This window comes from Gouania willdenowi, chromosome 5, assembly GCF_900634775.1.
Source record: "Gouania willdenowi chromosome 5, fGouWil2.1, whole genome shotgun sequence".
Lineage (NCBI taxonomy): Eukaryota > Metazoa > Chordata > Actinopteri > Blenniiformes > Gobiesocidae > Gouania > Gouania willdenowi.
This window is the reverse complement of record NC_041048.1, coordinates 13,474,937-13,498,633: the sequence shown is the minus strand read 5'-3', so window position 1 is coordinate 13,498,633 and position 23,697 is coordinate 13,474,937. Positions and strand designations below refer to the sequence as shown.

Genomic DNA, 23,697 nt, shown 5'->3' with positions numbered 1-23,697 from the left:
TTCTGCCAGAAAGGTAATTACTGCTGCTTGATTTATATTATGTTTGATTTGTAATTGCTACACTAGAACTATGGGGTGCATGTGTTGTCGCTGTTGCTGCTAGAATCTGGTGTGTGCACATAGAGAGGGAGAGACGCGCTGCAGTAATATGCTTTTAACAGAGCATGTTATAATACTGTGATGTTGCTGTTGGGTTAACGTTAGCTTGTTAGCACCTCTGAGGGAGGGACTTTGGAAAGTTTGGAGGCAGGGCAAGAGAGCAGCGGCGAGGGAGGGGGAGAGAGGGATCTGAGAGTTGCGGACGGCACCTTTAAAGTGCAATTACAGAATATATTGTAATATTTAAATTGCAATATTTGATATTGCAGAAATATCTAATATTATGGAACAAAAAACATCTAATCTAGAAACTAGTGATTATGGCCAACACTGTGATTTTTGAATAATTTGAATAATTCCTGTTATACTGATGCAATTTTAATTGTTTGTTTTTTTTTTTTTTGGTTTTTTTGAAGAAAGAGCAGCTACTCAGGATGTGTCCTAGGCAGTAATGTTGCACCAACCTTTCACACTGTCCCTCTCCTTCACTTGCTGATCAGGTTTCATTAATGCTGCCAGTACTCTGTGAATGCCAAGACAAACATCTGTGCCAGCCACATCTTCCAAACTCATCAAATGAAAGCAAACACACACTCTCCTGGGTAATATTGTGTGTCTCTGTAAGTAGTTGGGTGTGTAAGTTATGGTTGGCAAAGAAAAGTAACTGGCAAAAAAAAAAAAAACACAACAACCTCTCATGTAATATTATACTTGTATATTTAATGCTGAGATGTTTCAAATTTCAAGGTTTTCGACACCAAACCCTTACCAAAAATAACTTGACATAGCATAATTAAAAATATCTGTTGCCGTTGTAATCATAAATGAATTGTAATTGGGTTCAGATTATCGACTTTGTAATTGTAATTGTCATGGGAATTCTATAAAAACTACAATTTAATTAACTGGGGAACCATGTTACAGCTCTATGTCTTACACATATATAGTTAATAATAATTAAAACAAGTTTCATCAAGTTTTCCCACTACCACTTCTCCTGTGTATCATTTTATCTTTTTAAATAAATTTAAATCGAGGGGTATAGTGACAGAAAAAAGGCTCAGACGCCCACACCAAAGACATTAATACCAACATTTTTATTGATTAGCGAGGTAACCAAGAGATGAGAAACAAATAGGATGAAAAATTAGTGTATTTTACAGCTGATTTAGGACATGGGTAAAACTCAAGTGTTGCTGCTAACAAAAAACTAACACAAAATGAAGGTTACATTTTATGGGCTTATTTATTAAAGGCTCAGTAATGGAAATTAATTCAATTTGAACTTTAGTAATTGAGAACGTAATTATAATTAACTTTCAGTGGAAAAATAATAATTGTAATTGGGAAAATACCAGTCACCATAATCATTATTTAGTTGTAATTGAAGATGAATAATTGAAGACGTAATTGTAATTGAAAAATGTAATTGACCCCAACCCCGGTCAAGGTATTACACTTGTGAGCAAAGAGAAAAAAAAGAAGGAAAGGAGAAGAGGATTGGTTTTTAAAAAGGAATACACTCGAAAGGAACTAAATGGATATAAAACCAAATAGACAGCATGCGTGAGGCGTAAAGCTAACGCTAGTGCTGAGAAACTTCAAAGCAAATGTTGCTCTAATTTTTTTGGCAGTGTGCTAACGCGGGACGTTATCATGCACATTGGTGTGTACAATTGATTTCCTTTTTCTTTAGCAATGCAGCCCAAAGGCAAATAAAAAATATTCAAGGATAAACCCCCCAACGGGGGCCACATGTGGCACATTACACAAAATAACTTGCAAATCACACAAATTGACAGCAAATTACACAAACTACACAAAAAATTGGAAAAATACACAAAATCACTCATAAAACACAGAATATCAACAAAGACGGACACAACAACCACTTAAACACAGAAAATGACTTCAAAAACACAAAAAACTCTTAACTCAATAGCTCCAAAGACACACAAACTGTCAACAAAATTACACAAAATGACAGCAACAAAAATACAGAAATCAACAACGAAGATTCAGAAAATGAAAGAAAAATACACATAATTACAACAACACAACATATAACAAAAACACACAAAATGACTCAAAAAACACACAAAATGACTGAAAACTGACAAAACAACAAAAAACCATTTTTTTCTCCATGTATTAATACTCATATTGGTCATTATTCTAAATGTTGATAATTTGGCCCTCAGAACAGACACAATCACATTTTTGTGGCCCCCGCAGATATAGAGTTGCCCAGCCGTGCTGTAAAACCTCAGAGAATTATGCATGTGTCATTGTGAGCTTCGTATTTTTTTTTTGGTTTTACCTCGTTGTGTATTTCTGTGCTATTGTCAGCTAGGTCACCTGTTCTGCACTGTAATTATCAAGAACAAGAATTACTGATGAAATTGTGTCTCAGTAATTGCTTTCCCCCCCCACCTTCTCATTGTTATGTTCCTAGTGTGACAAGCAGCAGGTAGTTCTCTGCCCTCCACCGTGGTGCGGCGCACATATTCACTCTCTAAATGTCCTTGAGCACAGTGAAACAGAGCAGACGCATGAGCTGTGCCCACTGCATCATCATGATCAGAGGAGGTGGAGGAGGAGCAGGAGGAAGGCAGCGCCCCCTGCCTGTAATAAAAGGTGCTGCAATAAGCTAGAGAGAGAGCGAGAAAAAGCTACTACTGTGTAAACCTGCAAATTCAGTGTTTGATGACATATGCATCCAAGTTTTGTAGAATTAAAATAATATATTTGACTGTTAGATCTTTCTATATGTGTTTTTGTGTTTGTTTGTATGGTTTTTATGGACCCCGAGTCTGAAAAAAAATCTATCTATCTATAAATGTCCTCATTGGAACCACAAATGTAATTGAAAGTACAAGAGTTTCTGTGTTGCAGGTTTATGTTACATCGTTGCCTGTCTCTGAAAAAATGTCACCCATAGGATTTGATAAAATATGCATTATACATATTTCCATTACGTTATCGGCTTCTGAAATCATTATTACACCTGATTCTAAAAAACAATGGATAATGAAAAAAAAAAAACATGGAGCAGCTGTGTCGCAGTGCTGAGCTAAAGCATCAAAGCTCACACGAACGCATTCACACACTCACTAGAAAGCAAGAAAGACACATTAGCTGGCTCTGTCTCAGAGGTGAACTGTTACATAACAACCACACTGAGTCTGCTTTCAGCTACCATCACCGCACTCTAATTGGGTTGAAATCAGCTGTCATGCTAACTAAGCACAGCAGACAGTCTGAGAAAAAGAGAAAAAAAAACATCAGTTCTGTAACCATAGCAGGAGCTCCAAACGGACTGCGTGTGCTCCCGAGTTATTTCTACATGTGCTTTGGAAATGTGTGTGTACAGATAGTAAAAGGTCTTATGGAGGTAAGGTGTTGGCCAGGCAACATGGATTGCTGCAGGGAGTTTGCTCTATATTATTAGCGAATGAAATTAGTGCTGGTGATGATACTATTTGAGGTGAGATTAAAGGACAGAGAACAAAGTATTGATGCAGTCGCACAGTTAGAATATAAGACATCAAAGACAGTTTGTCAATCATGTCTTTGAAAAGTACATTTCAAAGAAAAAAGGAATACTGTAAACGTAATGCTGTGTCACCATGGAGGGCGATCTCTCTACACCTGATTTTTTACTTGCCTGTACTTGTAAGTAACAGATGCTGTAATTTAGTTTCCTTAATGGGTATACTTATTTAAGTATATTTCAAAATCAGTAACTTCACTTGTACTTAAGTACGTTTTAAAATATTTTAAGTAATTTGTTACATTACTACACCCAATCATTACTGAGTACATTATTAGTTTTGTTTTAAAGTAATCAACGGTCATTGTGAAACTACAAAAAATAAAATGACGAGATTAGACAACAATCAAAGGCATCACATCATAGCCAACCAACCACATTAAACATAATGTAAAACAGCATTAAATGCTGGTTATTTTTTCTGTTTTAGAGTCCATAAATTGAACTGTACTTAGAGCTTGAGATTTTTTTTCTTATTTTGAGTTTAATCTATTGGTGTTATTTTATTTACAAAATAAATGTATGTAAGGGAACCGTGGCAAGATCTCTTCCATAACATTCGTTACGGTGTCTCACTATGGGATATACGCCTCCTAATCATATCTCAAAAGCCCTATCTCATTATCCTGATTGGCTGGTGAAATGCATTCATCCGGCGGAGGTAGTCCTGCCTACTATAAGTAGAGTGGGCGAAGAATACAGCGCCATTCAAAAACTTCTTCTCGGGCAGCTGAAAGCTTTCTGGACATGCCTCGCGCTTTTCCAACCCAGGAAAATGTGTTTCATTCAGATTGTGGTCTTGGTTACTCGGGCTGGTGGCGTCTGCCATCCTCGTAATCTGCCCGGTCGCCTCCACGGAGGAGAATTCCAGCTGTGGATGAACTCATGTGGGTTGAACCATGTCATGACATAGAGAGGTTTGTGATCACACCAGAGAATCCCGTGCGTCGGATGTTGATTGCACCGGAGTATGCGGGGCTCTGCGCCACTGGCGCACCCCGTTTTTCCTGACGCAAGGGGTGTCTATTGGCACCAGCACGTCTAGGAAGGTGGTCACCACGGACGCCAGCCTGACGGGCTGTGGTGTGGAGCACAGGGGGCGATCTGTGAAATTAACTGGAATCCAGGACTAATTCCTCGGGAGAGGAACAGAGACTGGAAGAATTTTAATCTTAGGATGATCTTGGGATGTGTTGAAGCTGTGTTGAAAATAATAATAAACATTGCACACCATTGAACCAAGCAGCAGCCATGTTGAAAGTCTCAGGTCAATCTGAGCCTGATTCGCAAAGATATTTGAGGAACACACACACACACAGAAATTCCTTGCTTGATAGATACTAGTGCAGTATAGCACGGTTACATCCAAAGGCAGCGTAGAGAGCTGCCTATTAACGTAAATTGTTTTCATATTGGGGAACTGACTGCGCATGCACAAACACATAAACACAGGCTATGAGGCCAGAGGCAGAGCAGCAATGTGCCTTTGGGAGAGGGTGTGGCCTCCTCCTGCCTTACAGCGGAGTGAGACTGTGCAGCGTCTCTGCCATACCAGGAATTAGCGTTATTAAGTCATGTGGTCTATGAAAAGCACAAAATGCTGACACTTTCAAACTTATAGGTACTGTAGGCTATCGAAAATTGAAAAATGAATAATTTATAATTATATTATAATTAAAACAAATAATCAAAATATCAATTCACCCTTGGGTAGGCACTGCCTACCTTGCCTACCCTGACTGCACGTCACTGGGTACCATGACTACTTGTCAACATCAGTTCCTCTTGTGGGTCATAGGGGTGGGGCGTCCAAACAAATCCAACGTTGCACACCACTAACTCATCCTGAGTTACCATGACTACCTGTCAACATTGAGCAGTTATAATTTATCCTGAGTTACCATGACTACCTGTCAACATCAGCTCTTAAAATTGTCTGCTCCCGTGAGCCATGGGGGTGGGGCGTCCAAACAAATATGACGTTGCACAGCATTGGACCAAGCAGCAGCCATGTTCAAAGTCTCAGCTCTGTCTGTCCCTGAACCGCAGAGATATTTTAGTCACAGACACACAAACAGACAGAGGTTCCTTGCTTTAAAGATATATAGAATAGATAGAGATAGATAAATAGTTTACTCTGTCTGAAATGAATATTAGAAATCAGTAAAATTGATTTAGACAGGTATTTTTATCAAAAAGCTACAAAATGACATGTCCAGCAGAACGGTGGAGTTGCAGCGGTCTGCGGGCCATTTGTTGCCGGGCTGTTTTAATTAGTGTTGTGGGTATTTTATTTTGAAAGATTTCCTTTTCAGTTTTTGCATTAATCCTTGACCTGACTGCATTTGATCAAACTCAGTGCTGAATGGAAGTGTGCAGTAATCAGCTAGTGAAGAGCAGGAGGAACGAGCACCCCAAATAAATGTGGATTGTGTCTGTGACAAATAGTTTACATTAATACACATATATCACAATGAGGAATAAAAATAATAACTTTTGGACACAGACACAAACACACAAATGGCTTCTGTAGCCTGCTCCTAACTGCTGATGAGTAGGAATCATCAGGGAGTAATTGGTCTAATTAAATTCAACACACCAAACCAAATGTGCAAAATGTGATAGAGGATAGGAAAGAGACGAGAGGAAAGGAGTGTCCATTCTTTGCAAATTTGACAGGAAATTGCATTTACTTTTGTAATTATAGATATCTGTAGTGACATCATACACATCAATGGGACTAGTAATGTCATATTGCCTATATGCAAAAAGGGCAAGATTGATACCTGAAATGTATTTTTTTTTTATTCTTTTACTAAGCGGATTTGAATTGGAGAGCTAATTTAAATATATCCAGGAAAGCTATTAAATGTTAAAATGGCTTAACATTGTTGTTTTTCTTTTCCTTCTGATGCAGAAAATCTCAGTTAACTTTAGCCGAAGAAACAAAAATAGAAATCAGGTTATTTGTCCCGAATGGAAATATTTAAAATTTTGTGAATGTCGGCCCCAATCCGATACAGCTGATCTGATTAGAATATCCAAAATTTTGAGGTTGTTTTTTTGAATTCATTTGAATCCTGAAGCAAAAGCATTGGTAACATATTCGTAACCTGCATTTAATTCCTTCTTCATTTTCATATTTTCTCTGTTTAGATTATTTACAAAAATTATGTTTCTCTAATGGGGTTGATTCATTTATTCAGTTTAATACTTATTGAGTTTAATGACTCAACCTGTTAATAGCAGGAACACTTTTCAGTCTTGAAAGATTGACCCATTTTAGCTATTTGTAATGAGCTAATGCAGTAAGTCTTGTTGAATGTAGGCAAAATGACCCGTTTTGTATTTGGAATGAACCTGAATTTATCAAAAGGCTGAGATTGCCAAGGTTCCCTCAAAGTGAGAGAACACAAGTTTGCTTCTACGGCTCTTATTCAATTACAATTTGGGCGCAATTTTAATAGCTTATGATCAGCCAAGTACATTTACAAAGCAATGATGACACATTTCAAATTAACAGCTTATTTACTAATGAGAAAAAGTTTAACAAAGTGAAACTGTAACACATTCACTTTTTGGATGGCAGAGTTTAAAATAACTAAATAATAAACAAGTGTTTGGCCACGAGTGGAAATGTAAAAAGAAGTGCTATATGACATGGACGTTTGATTATCATTTCGGTATTATCTATGTTGAGCACCTATCTACTGCAATATAATTTATTAACAAATGTCTCTCTTCATAACAAAGATGCAAATACCCTGAGCCCTGATCCAAGCACCCTTAAAGCTTGGTGTTATGCAATGTAGTACACAATACTAGGGGCACCTCTTACTGGAAATTAAAATGATAGAAATTGTTGTAATGTGGACTTCATATCAAAAAGTCAATCTGTTTTACATCAATTTCACCCTCTAAATTCAGTTTATCTACTTCAGCTTAATGTGCAACTGAATGTATTTGTACTTTTCAAAACAGACCCGTTCTTCACAAAATAAAACATTTGAATTAAAAGGTGAGATTAGCTTATATCAGTAAAGTCACGTGAAGACACCAAGTCACCCTCACAACTGTTTCTGTGCTATTCAGAGGTGATGATGACATAATAAAAGACGATGCAGCACACTGATCCTCAATATATGAAATATGAGAGAGGAATAGAAGAACTGGGTTGTCTCTGTGGGTGGTTTTGTTTTCCTATAAACATTTATTCATCAAATTGACAATTCAAACTAGGTTATCCTTAATAACCAAATGTTGCAGACATTTATCATTTCAATGTGGCATCAATGAGCTATTTAATTGCACCACTGCTGAGAACTGTATTGAAGGCATTTCATTAAAGTAGTGACATAGAACCAATTTTTTGGACCTGCAGTGTATGAATAAAACTGTTCTTGGTTAAATAATTCATTATTTATTCTGTTCTAGACTCCTGAATTTGTCACTGTGTTCTTTCTACAGCTTCTTATGAGAGGGACGAGAGTGGAACTGGTGCAGCCTAAAGCTAGTCGGTGAGGTTGTGCTGTCAACTAAGGGTGAAAAAAAAAAATGATTCAGCAATGAATCGCAATATTTTCACCGCACCATAATCGCATCAATCCAAAAAAATGTCCAAATTGATTTTTCAATCATGTTTTTTACACCGATCTGATCGGATATTTTGCATTTTATGCAATTAATGTGATCGACTGTAATGTTTTAATCGCTGATCCGATCAATGACATTGACAAACGTCATTGTCGTGATGAAACTTTCTGTAGATGCTCCCATTGCATTGTTTTATCCGTCTCATTCACACTGAAGAGTTGTTTGCTTTATGTGACACGGCTTTATTTCTCTCACATTGTGCACTAAGGTGAAAAACCTGTGAGTGAACGGCGAATTGTCTCTCGGTTGGAGCGGAGCGGCTGAACGCCGGACTTCCCCAGTCGACCGGCTCTGAAAGAAGAGGCAGCGTCTGCTGTTAGTGTCTGTGTGTGTGCGCGTTTGTTTTGTTTATTCAGCCCGAGCATGTTACATGAAAAAGTTCTAGAACGGAGCAATGCACTCCCATTAATTGTAGCTTTCATATCGACACTTCAGTCCTTTTCAGGGCGGTGTGCACGCCCCACCTCCGCTGTACACCTGTGAATACGGACTATAAGCAAAAGCAGGTTTTGCGATGCCACAGTCAGGAAATATGTCTTTGCTCCGCTAATGCCTCCGCAGCTTCATCTCCAACTCTCTTGTAGTTGACACAGTTGCTGTTCAGGGCCGAAGCAATCCTCAGCTTCGGGTTTAACTCCATTGCTTCACAGCAGTCATTGAGTATGACATGGGACTCCGGCTCAATTCAACAGCTGCAACGTTAATTTTGCCAATCACTAAAAAATGGCATACAGCTTATAATCGATCTGCTCCGGTTAAACACGCTCCCTCACTCCGCACACTGGTCGAGCGGCGAGCTCATTCATTCGCAGTTAAAGGGCCACACACCCACACACACACACTCTGAGAACAAATGTTATGTTCTGGTCCTGCATGGAAATTCTTCAACTCTTCCACTCCCTCACAGTCACAAAGCTGCACTTAGGCCCCGAAACATGGTACTGTTTTATTTTCTGTGAATCTGTATCAGGTAGTACCAAAGGAATTCGGTCGGTACCTTAAAAAAACAACCTGATTTCATTTGATCGATTGGTGATTGTTTTTTAACTCACTGATCGGTGATTGGCCCAAAAATCCTGATCGTGTAAAGCCTAAATTGCGCTAACATGCGCATACGCTCGGTCACCAGGTGTCAGTGAAATATATAAGATCTTGTTAAACTACCTCACTCCACAACGCATTTTAGCTTGGAGGTTCATTGCACTTTATTTCTATAAAACATAATGGACACTTTTATTGATGTACTGTATGTGGTTACTTTTTAAAGATTTTTAGAACTTAAAACACTTACTTGTACATAAGTATGTTTTAAAATAAGTAAGGTAATCAATTATATTTCTACACCCAACCGTTACTGAGTAAATTATTATTTTTTGTTTTAAAATGATCAAAGGACATCGCAAAACTACAAAAAATGAAATCACCAGACAACAATCAAATGTATCACATCATAGCCAACCAACCAGATTAAATGTAATGCACCGCGCTAAAATGGCATTGAATGGAGATTATTTTCTCAGTTCTAGAGTTAATAAATGTAATTAATTAAATTAGTTTGGTGTTATTTTAAAAAGAATATTACACTTTGACAATCCTTTTACTTTATACAGATGTCTTTGTGGAAAATAAATTAAGTTCCAATTGTGCAAGATTTGGTCTCTTCTTTTTTCAATGTATACATGAGATGTTTACTGTATGCAAGGGAACCGTGGCAAGATTTATTACCAAAAATAAATGTGGGGGTGAAAGTAACTAGTAACTTTTACTTTGAGTACTAGTACTTCTACTTGAGTAGGACATATCAGTACTCTTTACACCTCTGAGTATGGAAATATATCTTATTGTGACAGGCAAATCATGAATCGTATCGTGGCAATGCACAACCCTACTGTCAACCAACAGAAAAATAATAAAGCCATAATCAATTACTTATGGCTTACTGTCTGTGATGGTGAGTGAATGACTTTGCAACAATATGAATGAATGAATATCCTCAAATCTGAATGACAGACTGATTGATTGTCTGATTGCCTTAATGCAGTCTTTTTCTAGTTATCGTCACACTGACCAAGTGACTGTCCAAAAAGTCTCTAAACAGGCTGATAACCTAACAGCCAGATTATACATCTTCAATTCTGTCAGTAACAGTAACAAGCAAAACGGCAAGACAAGATCGAACGAGCTAATACGAGTTACCGATTCATTGGTAGCTCAATAATCTGCCACGTTGCTGGAAGATAACTGCCAACCAAAGAGCAGAGGTGACAGTTTTCTGTCGTCAGTTTTTCAATATCTCAAGTACAGCCCACATGCATCAGTGATGACAGAAAAAAGCTGCCACCTTGCCAGGATCAGTCAGTGAGAGGACAGGGATGCTGCAAATCCCATATTTTCAACAGATGGCATGGAACAACAAAAAAAAAAAACATAGTTATCCCAAGATGTGACAGGATGGTTGGAGTCAGGTTCAACTTAAACATCTACCGTAAACCAACGCCACACACAGCCAGATACTATATAACTGGATCATGTGCAGTGCACAGATCAGACACATCTCCCAACATTATTCCTCTTCCTCTCTGCTGCAGATCACCTGCTCATAAATTACACTGAGACACATGTTCAATGCACACACGATCCGCATGCACACACGGAACAGCATGTACCAATCTCCCACATGCAGGTGATTTATGCTAGATAGCGTCTTAAGGAAGTTAAGAGAAATGGACGACTAAGGAAAGCTACTAGATCAGTGCCCATACAACACATTGAGCGTGTATACTTACATGGCAGGAAGGCTATCATCGCCAACATCACTCTGATGTGAAAATCCTCCCACCCTTAAAGTGATGCTCTAACGGAACATGCAGTAGAGAACGAGCCGCTACAGAAAACTGCAGTGTGTGTGTGTGTGTGTGTGTGTGTGTGTGTGTGGAGATTGGCTGAGCAGCACTCTCTTTTCTGTTATCGCTTCAGCTCGGGCTATCTCTCAATGCACCGCCTGTAGTATGTCAGCATGCATGTTATTCCTTATTCTCTTGGTTTGTGTGTGCGTGTACGCTTATGGAAGTAAATCTGTGCCATCGGGTTTGGATTGGTATTTTTAAAGCTGAGATTAAAATCCAACTTTGAATTTCAAAACCATCAAATTTCTAGCATGCTTTTTTATCCTGACACGTACTTCAAAAAAAGTTTTTTAAAAATTCAATATTAAAAATTATGTACATTAAAAAAAAAAATTCAGTCTAAAAAAATTCTCCTGACAAAAAATGTGACTGTAGTCCAGACAAAACCCAAGGAAAAGCAATAGATCCCTGCCTCAATTATCTGACATCCAGCCAATCAAGTTACGCTCCATTGGTCATGTGACACAGACACTGGAAGAGAAAGTAAAGATGTCGGTCTTTGATAAGATTATTTACTTCATTTGACATTTGTGCTTGTAAGAATTAGCGATAAATGTTACCTGACACCTGAAAAATCATCAACATGATTTATTAAACAATATATGTCTACAATGAACTTTTTTTTTGACACATTTATTTCATGTTGAATTAATTTACATATAGAATTTTTAATTCTATATGTAATTCTAATTTTTAAAAACTTTTTAAAAACAAGTGTCAGGAATAAAAAAAAAAAAAACATCCTAGAAATTTAATGGTTTGAAATTCAAAGTCTGATTTTGAAGCTAAAATGCTTTAAAAATACGAATTCAAACTCTGATGGCACAGATTTACTCCCATACACGCGTGTGTGTACTGCAGAGAGGTTGCTTTTCATGTGACAAGCCTTTTACCCACAAATAAAGAGATGAAATACCAGACAGACGTGAAGAAATTTAAAAAAAAATACTTATGACAGTATGAAAAAGCAACCAGACGAAGAAAAGAAGAGAGCAGTGATTCTGTCCCGCCACATGTCCCCCCCTCTCCTAATTTGCTCCTTGTTTTCTTTCTTTGACATTTTTTGCCCTCAGAGCAGAGCAGGAGGTCCAGAGTAGACATGCAAGCAACCTAATTTCAGAAATGACTACAACAGAGAGAGACGATGAGGGGAAACAGCATGAGGAGAATAAATGTGGTAGAAGAGAACAACACGCACAGAACCAAGAAAGGCTAAACGTGTACGACAAGAAGACTTAATTAAAGTAAATTAAAAGTAGGGCAACCACAACCTAAAATAATTCATGTATTGAGTCAGTGTGTAATGCCCAAGAACAAAATGGCATCAAGTTGAATGAAGTCTGATTCTGACTTCTAATGCCCAAGACAAGAAGATGCCATTATGTCCATGTCTTTGTATGCAGTATTGTTCCATCCAACACAGGCATGGTTCCAGTTATTTTTTATTTCTCTTTTATTTAACCAGATAATTCATTAAGAACAAGTTCTCATTTGCAATGAAAACCTTCATGTAATTTGGGTAAAGGGACTTATTCAACATCCTACAGTGATGGCTCACTGGGATGGCCCACAGTGGTTTCAAACCAAGGAGATATGTCCCATTTAGCTCTTAAGTAGTTCAGTATTGTGTAGTGGTACATCATCAGGTACGGTTACAGTTAAATAACACCTACAGTAAACGTTAAAGGTCTGGGAAACCCAAAACCTACCAAACAAATAAAAAACAAAACTCAAGATTCAGAAATTTTTCATGGACAAGTAATTGATCACATTCAAAATGCGATCAAAATAATGCACCTGTGTTTGTTGTCCAAAACATACGCCTGTCCATACCATAACCCCACTGCCACCAAGGGCCACTCCATCCACAACGTTAACATCAGCAAACCGCTCACCCACACGACACCACACACGCTGTCTGCCATCTGCCCTGACCAGTGAAAATCGAGATTAATCCGTGAAGAGAAGTAACGTTTATTTCTATAGCACTTTTCACAGACAAAAAGCCACACGGTGCTTCACAACACAGTTCAAAACTAAAAACAGTACACACAGTATAAAAGGCCAAGACAACGTACAATCATAACAGCCCAAGAATAGCTAATTAAAAGCTAGAACAAATAAGTCTTAAGTTGGCTTTTGAAGGTGTCGACAGAGTCAATAGAATGGAGAGAGAAAGCCTAGAAGCCACAGCCCAGAAGGATCGGTCTCCTCTGGTCCAAAAACGAGTGTGAGGAACCATCAGCAGATTCTGATTCTTGGACCCCAGAGCCTGTGCAGGGGTGTAAGGCTGGATCAGATCACCAATGTAAGAAGGAGCCTGACCTCTCCAACGTGCCAGACGCCATCGAATGTGAGCATTTGCCCATTCAAGTCGGTTACGACGACAAACGTCAAGTCAAGACCCCAATGAGGACGATGAGCATGCAGATGAGCTTCCTTGAGACGGTTTCTGACCGTTTGTGCAGAAAATCTTTGGTTATGCAAACTGATTGTTGCAGCAGCTGTCCGGGTGGCTGATCTTAAACAATCATGGAGGTGAACATGCTGAATGTGGAGGTCCTGGGCTGGTGTGGTTACATGTGGTCTGCGGTTGTGAGGCCGGTTGGATGTACTGCCAAATTCTCTGAAATGCCTTTGAAGACGGCTTATGGTAGAGAAATTAACATTCAATTCACGGGCAACAACTCTGGTGGACATTCCTGCAGTCAGCATGCCAATTGCACACTCACTCAGAACTTGCGACATCTGTGGCATCGTGCTGTGTGACTAAACTGGAAATTTTTTAGAGTGGCCTTTTATTGTGGCCAGCCGAAAGCACACCTGTGCAATAATCATGCTGTCTAATCAGCATCTTGATATGCCACACCTGTGAGATCTGATGGATTATCTCTGCAAAGGAGAAGTGCTAACTAACACAGATTTAGACATATGTGAACAATATTTGTGAGAAATAGGTGTTTTGTGTATATAGAAAATATTTTAGATCTTTGAGTTCAGCTCACGAAAAATGGGAGCAAAAACCAATGTTTTGCATTTATATTTTTGTTCAGTGTATATACGGTATATATATATGCATTTAGGATAAATTAAGTGTCTATTTTTTTCTCTATGAGGAAAATGTTATTTATCATTGTCAATATAATAGTAGTTGATTGTGAAGTTTCACACAATCAAGAGATTTATTTTATTACTTGTAACATGGTTATGATGTATAGGTGTGAAATATGAATCTTAATCTGAGTCTATCGGTGTGAGTGTAATAGGTGTACTAGGTTATAGGGGACTTTAGGTGACTGGCTGTCAGGATTATTTAATGCACAAGTGTTTGGGAAATGAAGAGGATCTTAGAAGGGATGGGCTAAGAGCAGTGATGGTGATCAGATACAGACCTTGAATATCAATGCATCCTGATGGGGGAAACTTAGGCTGCAGTGCACCAAAAGTGATACTGGAGGAGGAAAGCATAGTGGCATCCAGATAAGAAGAAAGAGCTAAGTGTTAGCATCCTGTTTCTGAATAATAACACTATGGAGTCCCCAGTTCAATGTTATGTATACGTTATATTTTACTCCTGCCTATCCTGACAAGGGGCACACTGTGCCAGAAGCCATGGATAGCACATGTACTAGCCATACAAGGTTAAAACTATTTTTATAATGTCTTCTTCTTCCTCTCTGCTGTTCCCTTCAGGGGTCGCCACAATTCTCGAGTGATTTGACTGTTTATTTTGGCACAGGTTTTTACGTCAGATGCCTTTCCTGACACAACCCTGTGCGTTTATCAGGGCTTGGGACCGGCACAAGGAGGACACTGGCTTGGTTTGTGCCACCTTCAGGCTGCAGCGTTAATGAACTGTTAGCAGTAAGGGCCTTGCTTAAGGGTCTGTAGGATGGTGGGGCTCAAACCAGCAACCCTCCCTTACATATTTACACAGGAATGTGTCCCATAAGAAAAAAGTTTATTTTTTATTTATTTTGAATTCATCTCAAACATAACACATTTAGATTACACTTAGGGGTCTTTAGAATGAATTTTTGCTCTATTAATTTTTAATTTATTAAAAAAAAGTTAACTAACTTTAATCAAAGTTGAATGACTTTAAGTGATTTAACTTTTAATTTATTATTTAACTTTCACGCAATTAACTTTACTATTAGAGTACTCATCTACTGTATGAATCAATTCCACTCCATTAGATTATTCAAAAATGAATCAAAGTAAGGGGTGAATGAATTGTTTCAGCTTTTTTATACTCATGAAGCTTGAGCTCTTCCATGTACATGAAGTTGGGCTTTATTACCTGTTGCTGGTCAGTTTGAATCTCCTTACTTCCAGCAGGTGACTGTGTTGGTTTGGCTGTGTTAGGTATTAATGCCATGCATAATAACAGTTGTGGTCAGCATTGTAGCAATGCATTAGCAATGCATTAAGAGGTGTCGCTCATTATTGATTACTGGGGAGACATTTACCCCACACCATCACATCACAGACAGTAAAAGAAATGTTCTGCATCAGAAATATCCTCCTGACAAAAGAGAGATTTGTTAAATAGTGCCATAAGAACACTAGACCAAATTATACATTTTTTAAAAATGACGTAAATAATTTGCTTGAGGAATTTTGTAATTGCATAACTTTAGGATTCTTTCAGCCATACTGATATCTATCTTGGATTTAGGTAGCTTCACTAAACTCTATCCCCGACCCTGTTCCTTGAAGTGCAAATAACACTTTCTCATTAACTAGAGGTCAGTTCTTCTGTTAAACTGCAGAAATGTTTTTTTTTTTTTTTTGAAAGGCAATGCTGACACAACAGGATTATCTGCCTGTTTAACTTAAGAAGACTCATTCTCACTTAATAGAGGGTTCATCAATGTAGTAAACTGAAAGAGACATAATGATTATTTCTTTCTCTTTACTCAAACAAATGACCTACACTTTTCCACTCTGTGATTTTTCATTTATTGATCTTCTGACACTGCTACTCCTGTCAGAGCACAGTGATTATCTCCAGCTCTCAACGGGCACTAAGCTGGGGGGCACACCATGCACAGGGTGCCAGTTCACCACAGATTCTGTGCTTTTCATGCGATGCAAATACAAAATAAGCCATGTTTACTTCTACATCGACCATTATCCCAAACCGTCATCACCAGCCATCAGCAAAGAGCACATTACGCTGTTAAATTGCAGAAGTCAAAGAGACTCTAAGGTCTCTCACCTTCATCTCAATGACGTCACCATCTCAAACCCTTTCTCTCACCAACACTAATCTCACATGCTGCATATCAATATTTCAAGTTCAGAGTATGAAACCGAACATTAATTGGCCACGTTTACATGGGAGCTTTAATTCCCATTTAATTCAGAATAAAAGTTAAATACTCTTGGATCTAACTTTGTAAACACTTAATTCCGAATGCAAATGCAATTTTCAACTAGAATTTTTGCATTTCCTGAAGAAAATGCAAGTGAGGATGCATGTGCCGGCCCCCGTCGCACTACATTAGCATAGCATTAACCTAGCAATAGCCTTAACGTTGTCATAACTTAGCAACAATCGCTAAAACCAGTTTATATACTAGTATAGGTAAATTCCCAGTATGAGCTGAAAGTGAACAAACAGCTGAAGCATTAGTTGAAAAGCTTAAAAAAGGTTGAAAAAGGTCAAAAAAAGGTTGAAAAAGTTTGAAAAGGTTGAAAAGGTTGAAATGGGTTGAAAAAGGTTGAAAAATGTTGAAAAATGTTGAAAAAGGTCAAAAAAAGTTTGAAAAGTTTGAAAAGTGTTTGAGTTTGAAAAAGTTTGAAATGGTTGAAAAAGGTTCAAAAGTTTTAAAAGGTTGAAAAAGTTTTTAAAAGGTTGAAAAAGTTTTAAAAGGTTGAAAAAGTTTTAAAAGGTTGAAAAGTTTGAAAGGTTAAAAAAATTTAAAAAAGATGGGCCTGCTGTACCATTAAATGTAAATAGGCCTAACCTAAACTGTTTCACACATATAGGACTTCAGGAACTTAACTCTATTATTTCATCCTCCAAACCATCGACCTGCCTTTCAGATCCGATCCCAACTAAGCTGTTTAAAGAAGTTGTTCCCCTGGTCTGCCCATCTTTGCTGGAGACAATAATATATCCCTATCAATAGGCTATGTGCCACAGTCCTTTAAAGTAGCTGTAATCAACCCCTTCTCAAAAAACCTACTCTTGATTCCAGCACTTTAGCAAACTACAGGCCTATATCTAATCTTCCTTTTATTTCAAAGATTCTTGAGAAAGTTGTGGGCGGCTCAGCTCTGTGAATTTCTTCAAAACAACAGCCTGTTCGAGGACTTCCAGTCAGGTTTTAGAGCTCAACACAGCACAGAGACTGCTTTAGTTAAAGTAACTAATGATCTACTCTGGGCTTCAGATGAAGGACGACTCTCAGTGCTGGTTTTATTAGATCTTAGTGCAGCTTTTGACTATAGATCACTATATTCTACTAGAGAGATTAGAGAAATTACTTGGAATCACAGGGACTGCCCTAAACTGGTTTAAGTCCTACCTATCTGATAGGTACCAGTTTGTACACGTGAATAATAGGTCTTCTGTGTACACTAAAGTATGCTACGGGGTTCCTCAGGGCTCTGTGCTAGGTCCAATCCTCTTCTGTATCTATATGCTCCCCCTTGGTAATGTTATGAGAAAATACTCTGTTAACTTTCACTGCTATGCTGATGATACCCAACTGTATGTATCAATGAAGCCAGGTGAGACAAATCAGCTATCTAAACTTGAGGCCTGTCTAAAGGACATTAGGGCCTGGATGGACCAAAATTTTCTTCTTCTCAACTCAGACAAGACTGAGGTCATTGTACTGGGCCCACGACACCTTAGAGAAACCTATGCTAGCCTAACTGCCCTAGATGGCATTACTCTGGCACGAAGCACAACTGTTAGAAACCTTGGGGTTCTATTTGATCAGGATTTATCCTTCAACTCTCACATAAAACAAACTTCAAGAACTGCCTTCTTTCATCTCCGTAACATTGCTAAAATCAGATCTATCCTGTCTCAGGGCGACGCCGAAAAACTAGTCCATGCTTTTGTTACCTCTAGACTGGATTATTGTAATTCTCTTTTAGCAGGCTGCCCGAGCAAGTCGCTTAAGACACTTCAGCTGGTTCAAAATGCTGCAGCACGTGTACTGACTAAAACTAGGAGAAGAGATCACATTACTCCTGTATTAGCCTCTCTGCATTGGCTTCCCATAAAATATAGAATAGAATTCAAGATTCTTCTTCTCACTTATAAAGCCCTAAATGGACAGGCACCAGTCTATCTCAAGGAGCTTGTAGTGCCATACAATCCCCCCAGAACACTACGCTCTCAAAATGCTGGACTACTCGTTGTTCCATTTGTCTCTAAAAGTAGTATAGGAGGAAGAGCTTTCAGTTATCAGGCCCCACTTCTCTGGAACCATCTACCAACCACGGTTCGGGGGGCAGACCCCTCTCTACCTTTAAGGTTAGGCTCAAAACATTCCTCTTTGGTAAAGCTTTTAGTTAGGAACCAGCTCATAGCTCATAATTAAGATGCAATAGGCATAGACTGCCGGGGGGGGGGGTCTGGCATGCTCGGTTGGAGAGAGGTTGGAGAGGGCGTTAAGAGAGAGGTCATTTAGGCTAGAGAGGGACCGGAGAGGGTCCCATTCCTCTCTCAAACACTCCCTCTATGTCTGCTTCTTCCCTTGTGTGTTTGCTCCTGTACTCCTTCTGGCTTTTGTCTTGCAGGTCCGTGGGATCCTTAGTGTGGAGTTACAGAGTCTCAGCGGCTCTGTCTCCACCCTCTCCTCTGCACACACCCAACACAGCATAACGTGGATGGCTGTTCATCATAGGAATGGGATCCACACAAGGTTTCTGCTGCTTAACAGAAGGTTTTCCTTGCCGCCATGATGAATTCATGTTGGGTGTGGGATACATATGTATGTGTATATACGTATATATGCATATGTGTGTATCCATAAAATGAAGGTCCGTCCTTAAGACTGCTCTACTGTAAAGTGCCTTGAGATACCATTGGTTATGATTTGGCGCTATACAAATAAAGATTGATTGATTGATTGAAAAAGTTTGAAAAATTTGAGAAAGTTTAAAAAATTTGAAATAGGTTGAAAAAGGTTGATGCCAATGCATCCTCACTAATAATAAAGGGAACGAATACAATAGTGAGGATGCCAATGCATCCTCACTAATTAAACAAATCGAATTAGGTCACTGGTTAATTCTGATTTTAATTCCAATTAAATAATTCTTCTATCTTGTAAACGTTTAATTCTGCTTTCAGATAATTGTGGTCGTTCTGCTCATGCTCGTCCAGTTGCAATGACGCCCTGGTGACGACATAATCCAAGATGGCGACCCGGATTAGAGGCGAGACTAGAGGGTATAATGAAAAGAGTGAATGGACGGAGGCAAAAACATGCAGACAGACACATGAATTTTTAACACACACGGACATCGGTAAAAATATTTATTCCTGGTTATTGTTTTGAAAATAAAAGGTTTGTTTTGTGTTTTTTTTCCCCGATAGGCCTGATACGTCGCGTTCGCCTCCTGTCCAATCAAAAGCCTTCCAACCCCTAGACCTAATTGAATAAAGCCAATTAAACCTGTTTTCCATGTAAACCTCAAATCGGAATGACTTTTCCATGTTAACACAAAACACTTTTTTCACACTAATTTAATTCTGAATAATTAATTCCGAGTTAAAAAACAGGTAACTTTGGAGTAACGGAAGAAGGAGGCTTGATTTATTAAATATTTATTTTACACTCATGTAAGACCAAAGTCACTTAACAACATTGTATCACTACTACTGAGCAGAACTTCCTTTTTTCTGTTTAGTCCCCGTCATAAAAAAAAAAAAGCTAAAAGCAATGGTAAACAACATTCTATGATGGCAGGTTGTACATAAAACATCAATGCTGAAAATATATGTTTTAAAGCAAAGCTGTTTACTGGGGTCAGGTGGATCAAACACCTGGACCAGTCCTACTAGGACATCATCTATAATATCATATATTCTCCCTTTATTCAAAGTAAAGAAGAAAACGTATGAAGTCCCAAGAAAGGGGCAGCCAATTATAACATTGAAAAAATCTTAAGAAATAACTTTAGATCCTTCAAGTAGTAATACCATTTCTATTATTAGCTTATGCCTTGTGTACATCAAACGCTCTTTCGTCTCACTTAAACCAGGCTTTTTGATGTGCTAGCAATGTAACCTTGAGGCATTTTGGCACAGAAATTAGAGCAACATGAACAGATTTCTCAGCACCACCCACTGACAAAACCTGTCACAAGGTTGCGCTATGGAATGTGGAAGCCAAAGGGACTGAACCCCAGCATTAATTATACTTCCAAACACCATTCAAGCCCTAGGGTATTATAATGTTTCAACATTAATGGATTTTCATCATGAGACTTTTATTGCAATAGTCAGTCGTGTTTCTTTGTTGAGTTTCAAATTAAGTTATGACATAATGTATTTAGTAGCTGTTAGTACAAAAACACTGTAGTACAGAAAGGTTGTAACAAGGTGAAGCTACAGCGTGCTCAGTTCATGAATGAATTACCTAATTATTACCAAAGTTTCTTGCAAGAAGTCCCTTTAAAAAAGCAGCAAATTACAACACAATTTTAAGGAAAATTACTTCAGATTCAAGGAGATTGGAAAATATTTCAGGGCTCGAGACTGCGACCACAATGGTCACATATGCGAGTATATTTCAGTGTGTGCGAGTGAAAATACTTCTGGTCGCATCAGTGCGAGTTTGTACAGGGTGACGTTATTTTATACGGAGCAGCTGAGCGCTTCGTCACGTCCCAAAACAGAGATTTTAATTGTGTGGGGACAGATTCATTTAACTGCCAGTGTAAATTTATTTTATTTTAAACTATTTTTAACTTTCCATTTACATGATCAATATAAATCACATCAAATTAAATCAAACATTATTCTATATAATTTTAACTGTATATAATTTAATACAATGTATTGTCTTCATTGAGAAGGTATTTTTTTGGCTCCAGGAGGACTTTAATCCAGGTGAGATGAGGTTAAATGGTTCCGTGTAGAGTAAAGGTTGCAGATCCCTGACCAGGGGAAGAGGGTTAGGAGACCCCACTGTAAGAACTGGACCCTCTTATAGGGGTGAAGCCATGCAGATGCTAAGTTGGTAATGCTACTGTTAACTTAATTCAAGAACAGCCTTTCTGCAAAATAAAAAACAGAATAAATGTAACCTGTTGTTATGCTTTGCTGTTATTTAAAAAAAAAAAAAACTCTTTTAAAATTAATATAAAATAAATTACGTGTCTGTGCCGAATAGCACGTACCACGTTCCGCGAGCCCGGCCGTAGTTCATCCAAACTTGTTTCATAATCTGGTATGAGAGTGTGAACCCTGGTCATGAGTAAATTGCTTGGCAGAGCAATTTATGTGACACATCTAAAAAGAAATGATGATGAAGAGGGAGATTCCAACAGAAGTTTGCTCATCATACTGTTTACAAAAGATGTCCTACCATGCAGACAAACATGAATGTCCAATCAGAGTGGAGGCACATACACAAAAAACACCAACAACCAAGACCCATTACACAATGTAAGTGGAGGCGACATCAGCGCTCCAAGCTGCTCATGTGCTGTTCCGTATTCTACTGTTGATGGTACGGCTTCAGCAAATTCATATGACACTATTGCACCTCCTGTTTGAATCAAATCACTAAACTGTTATTTGGCTTTTAACTGTATCAGGCTCACTAAACGTTGCATTAAAAGGAGACTGTTTGATAGGCAGCGAAGCTAGAACTTCATCTTCTGGTTTCAATTGTCCTGAGTTAAGGCTTTCTGATGCAGCACAGGCCACAGAAGTCATTCAAATAGTTCTTTGTTTTCCTAAAGGATTTATCCCTTTACATTGATCAAATATTAGGTTTTTTCAAACCCCTAAAGCAGCAACGAATGTCATCTACTGCTCATAGTCAAAAAAAAAATATTTGAAATTTACCTTTTTTTTCTCTCAAAAGTAGAACAGGAAGTTAGTCCACAAAGACAAAAATCTATCATTTTAGCAGAAATAAATATTCTTAATATATATATATATATATATATATATATAAATAAATAAATGGTAGAAATGCCATGTAAATTGATTGATAGACAACTAACAAAACAACTGGACTGAGAAATCCAACAACTGACAAACCAAGCTGTCCAATGTAAAGTACAGGTTTCCCTTGTGTTTGAGCCATTATCTATCAAAGGTAGCTTCTATTCTCATTTTTTTGCTCAAGAAGCCTTTACCCCCCAGCACCAAAAAGCCACACATTCAGTAATTCTCTCTTTTTAAAGGGAAAATAATGTCTGGCTGAGCTGAGGTGCGAGAATTAAACTGTAAACATGACATTTCTTAAAAAGGACAAGCTGTAATAAACCAAAACACATTGCCAGATAATGTTAATAAATACACTTTCTGCACAAATGGGCTCGGGCATTAAATATTTTGCTTTTAAAGCTGATATCCGGAGTTTCTGAGAAATCTATGTTTATGTATCATTCCTTTGAAATGTGAAAAAATGCCTAACTCGTCTTTTCTACTGGAGGTGGTCATTCATATACGTCAATGTATATAAGTCCCGTCTTCATCCTACAAACCCCTATCCAATTGCAAATCGTACCGCGATCGCCCAGTCAATAGGCTTCGACTTACTGTAGCGGAGACTGTCAATCAAAGTGAATGCGCGTGCGTAAAACTGTGCACGGAAACGAGGCCGTGCTTCACAACAGCAAACAGGCATCACTCTGAGCAGCGTAGCATCATGGAGGAGCGCTTGGCTCTACCGTCAGAAATGTCCATCACCAAAACAATAACAATGACTCATAGACCTATATCAATGCGACGTTGTTATGTTCCGCTATGCGTGTGCACAAAACTAGAGGCGTGGCTTCGGGTAGATTGGCAGAAGCAGGGGGAGGAAGTGGAGCCGTTTAGGGAGACGTTTAGAGACGTTTGCTTTTGAATTTTCTCTCTCTCTTTTCATCCTCTGGATAATCGCTTTAAGCAGAAGTGCTTCGGTACTTTATTTACCAAGTGTAACTACATTATCTAATTTAAATATTGAAAGAAAATGTCAGCCAATTGTATATAATGTTGTCTTTCGCTAAGTAACGACCAGCGACTCCTTCACTTAAAGGCAAAACGCCTCCTCACATCACACAGAATACTTGCCTGCTATTAAGCTCAGCTAATGTATGACTGGTTTCCTAAGCAACATAGAGGAGACGTGACACATGGACTGGGAACACTGTTATTTACAGTCAATATTGTTTGAAGGAAAAAGTCATTTCTTGCAGGCAAGGGAAATCTTTTAGACAAACAAAAGTAAAAGTAAATTCCTTCTTCACAAGAAAACAAACTTGGTTCGGTAAGGGAAGAAATTGGGA

At 38.3% G+C, this 23,697-nt stretch overlaps 1 protein-coding gene across 11 annotated transcripts in view; it reads right to left on the bottom strand.

The window, feature by feature from the left end:
- atp2b2 (ATPase plasma membrane Ca2+ transporting 2) overlaps nucleotides 1-23,697 on the bottom strand; it is a 137,689-nt gene that overhangs the window by 82,898 nt on the left and 31,094 nt on the right. For 9 of the 11 annotated variants that reach the window (XM_028445773.1, XM_028445760.1, XM_028445767.1 and 6 more), the window contains exon 1: nucleotides 11,092-11,223. The exons of the other annotated variants lie outside the window; for them this stretch is intronic. The gene's annotated coding sequence lies outside the window, so the exon portion shown is untranslated. Of the gene's footprint in view, nucleotides 1-11,091; nucleotides 11,224-23,697 lie in introns of those variants that run through there. 11 annotated transcript variants of the gene reach the window in all.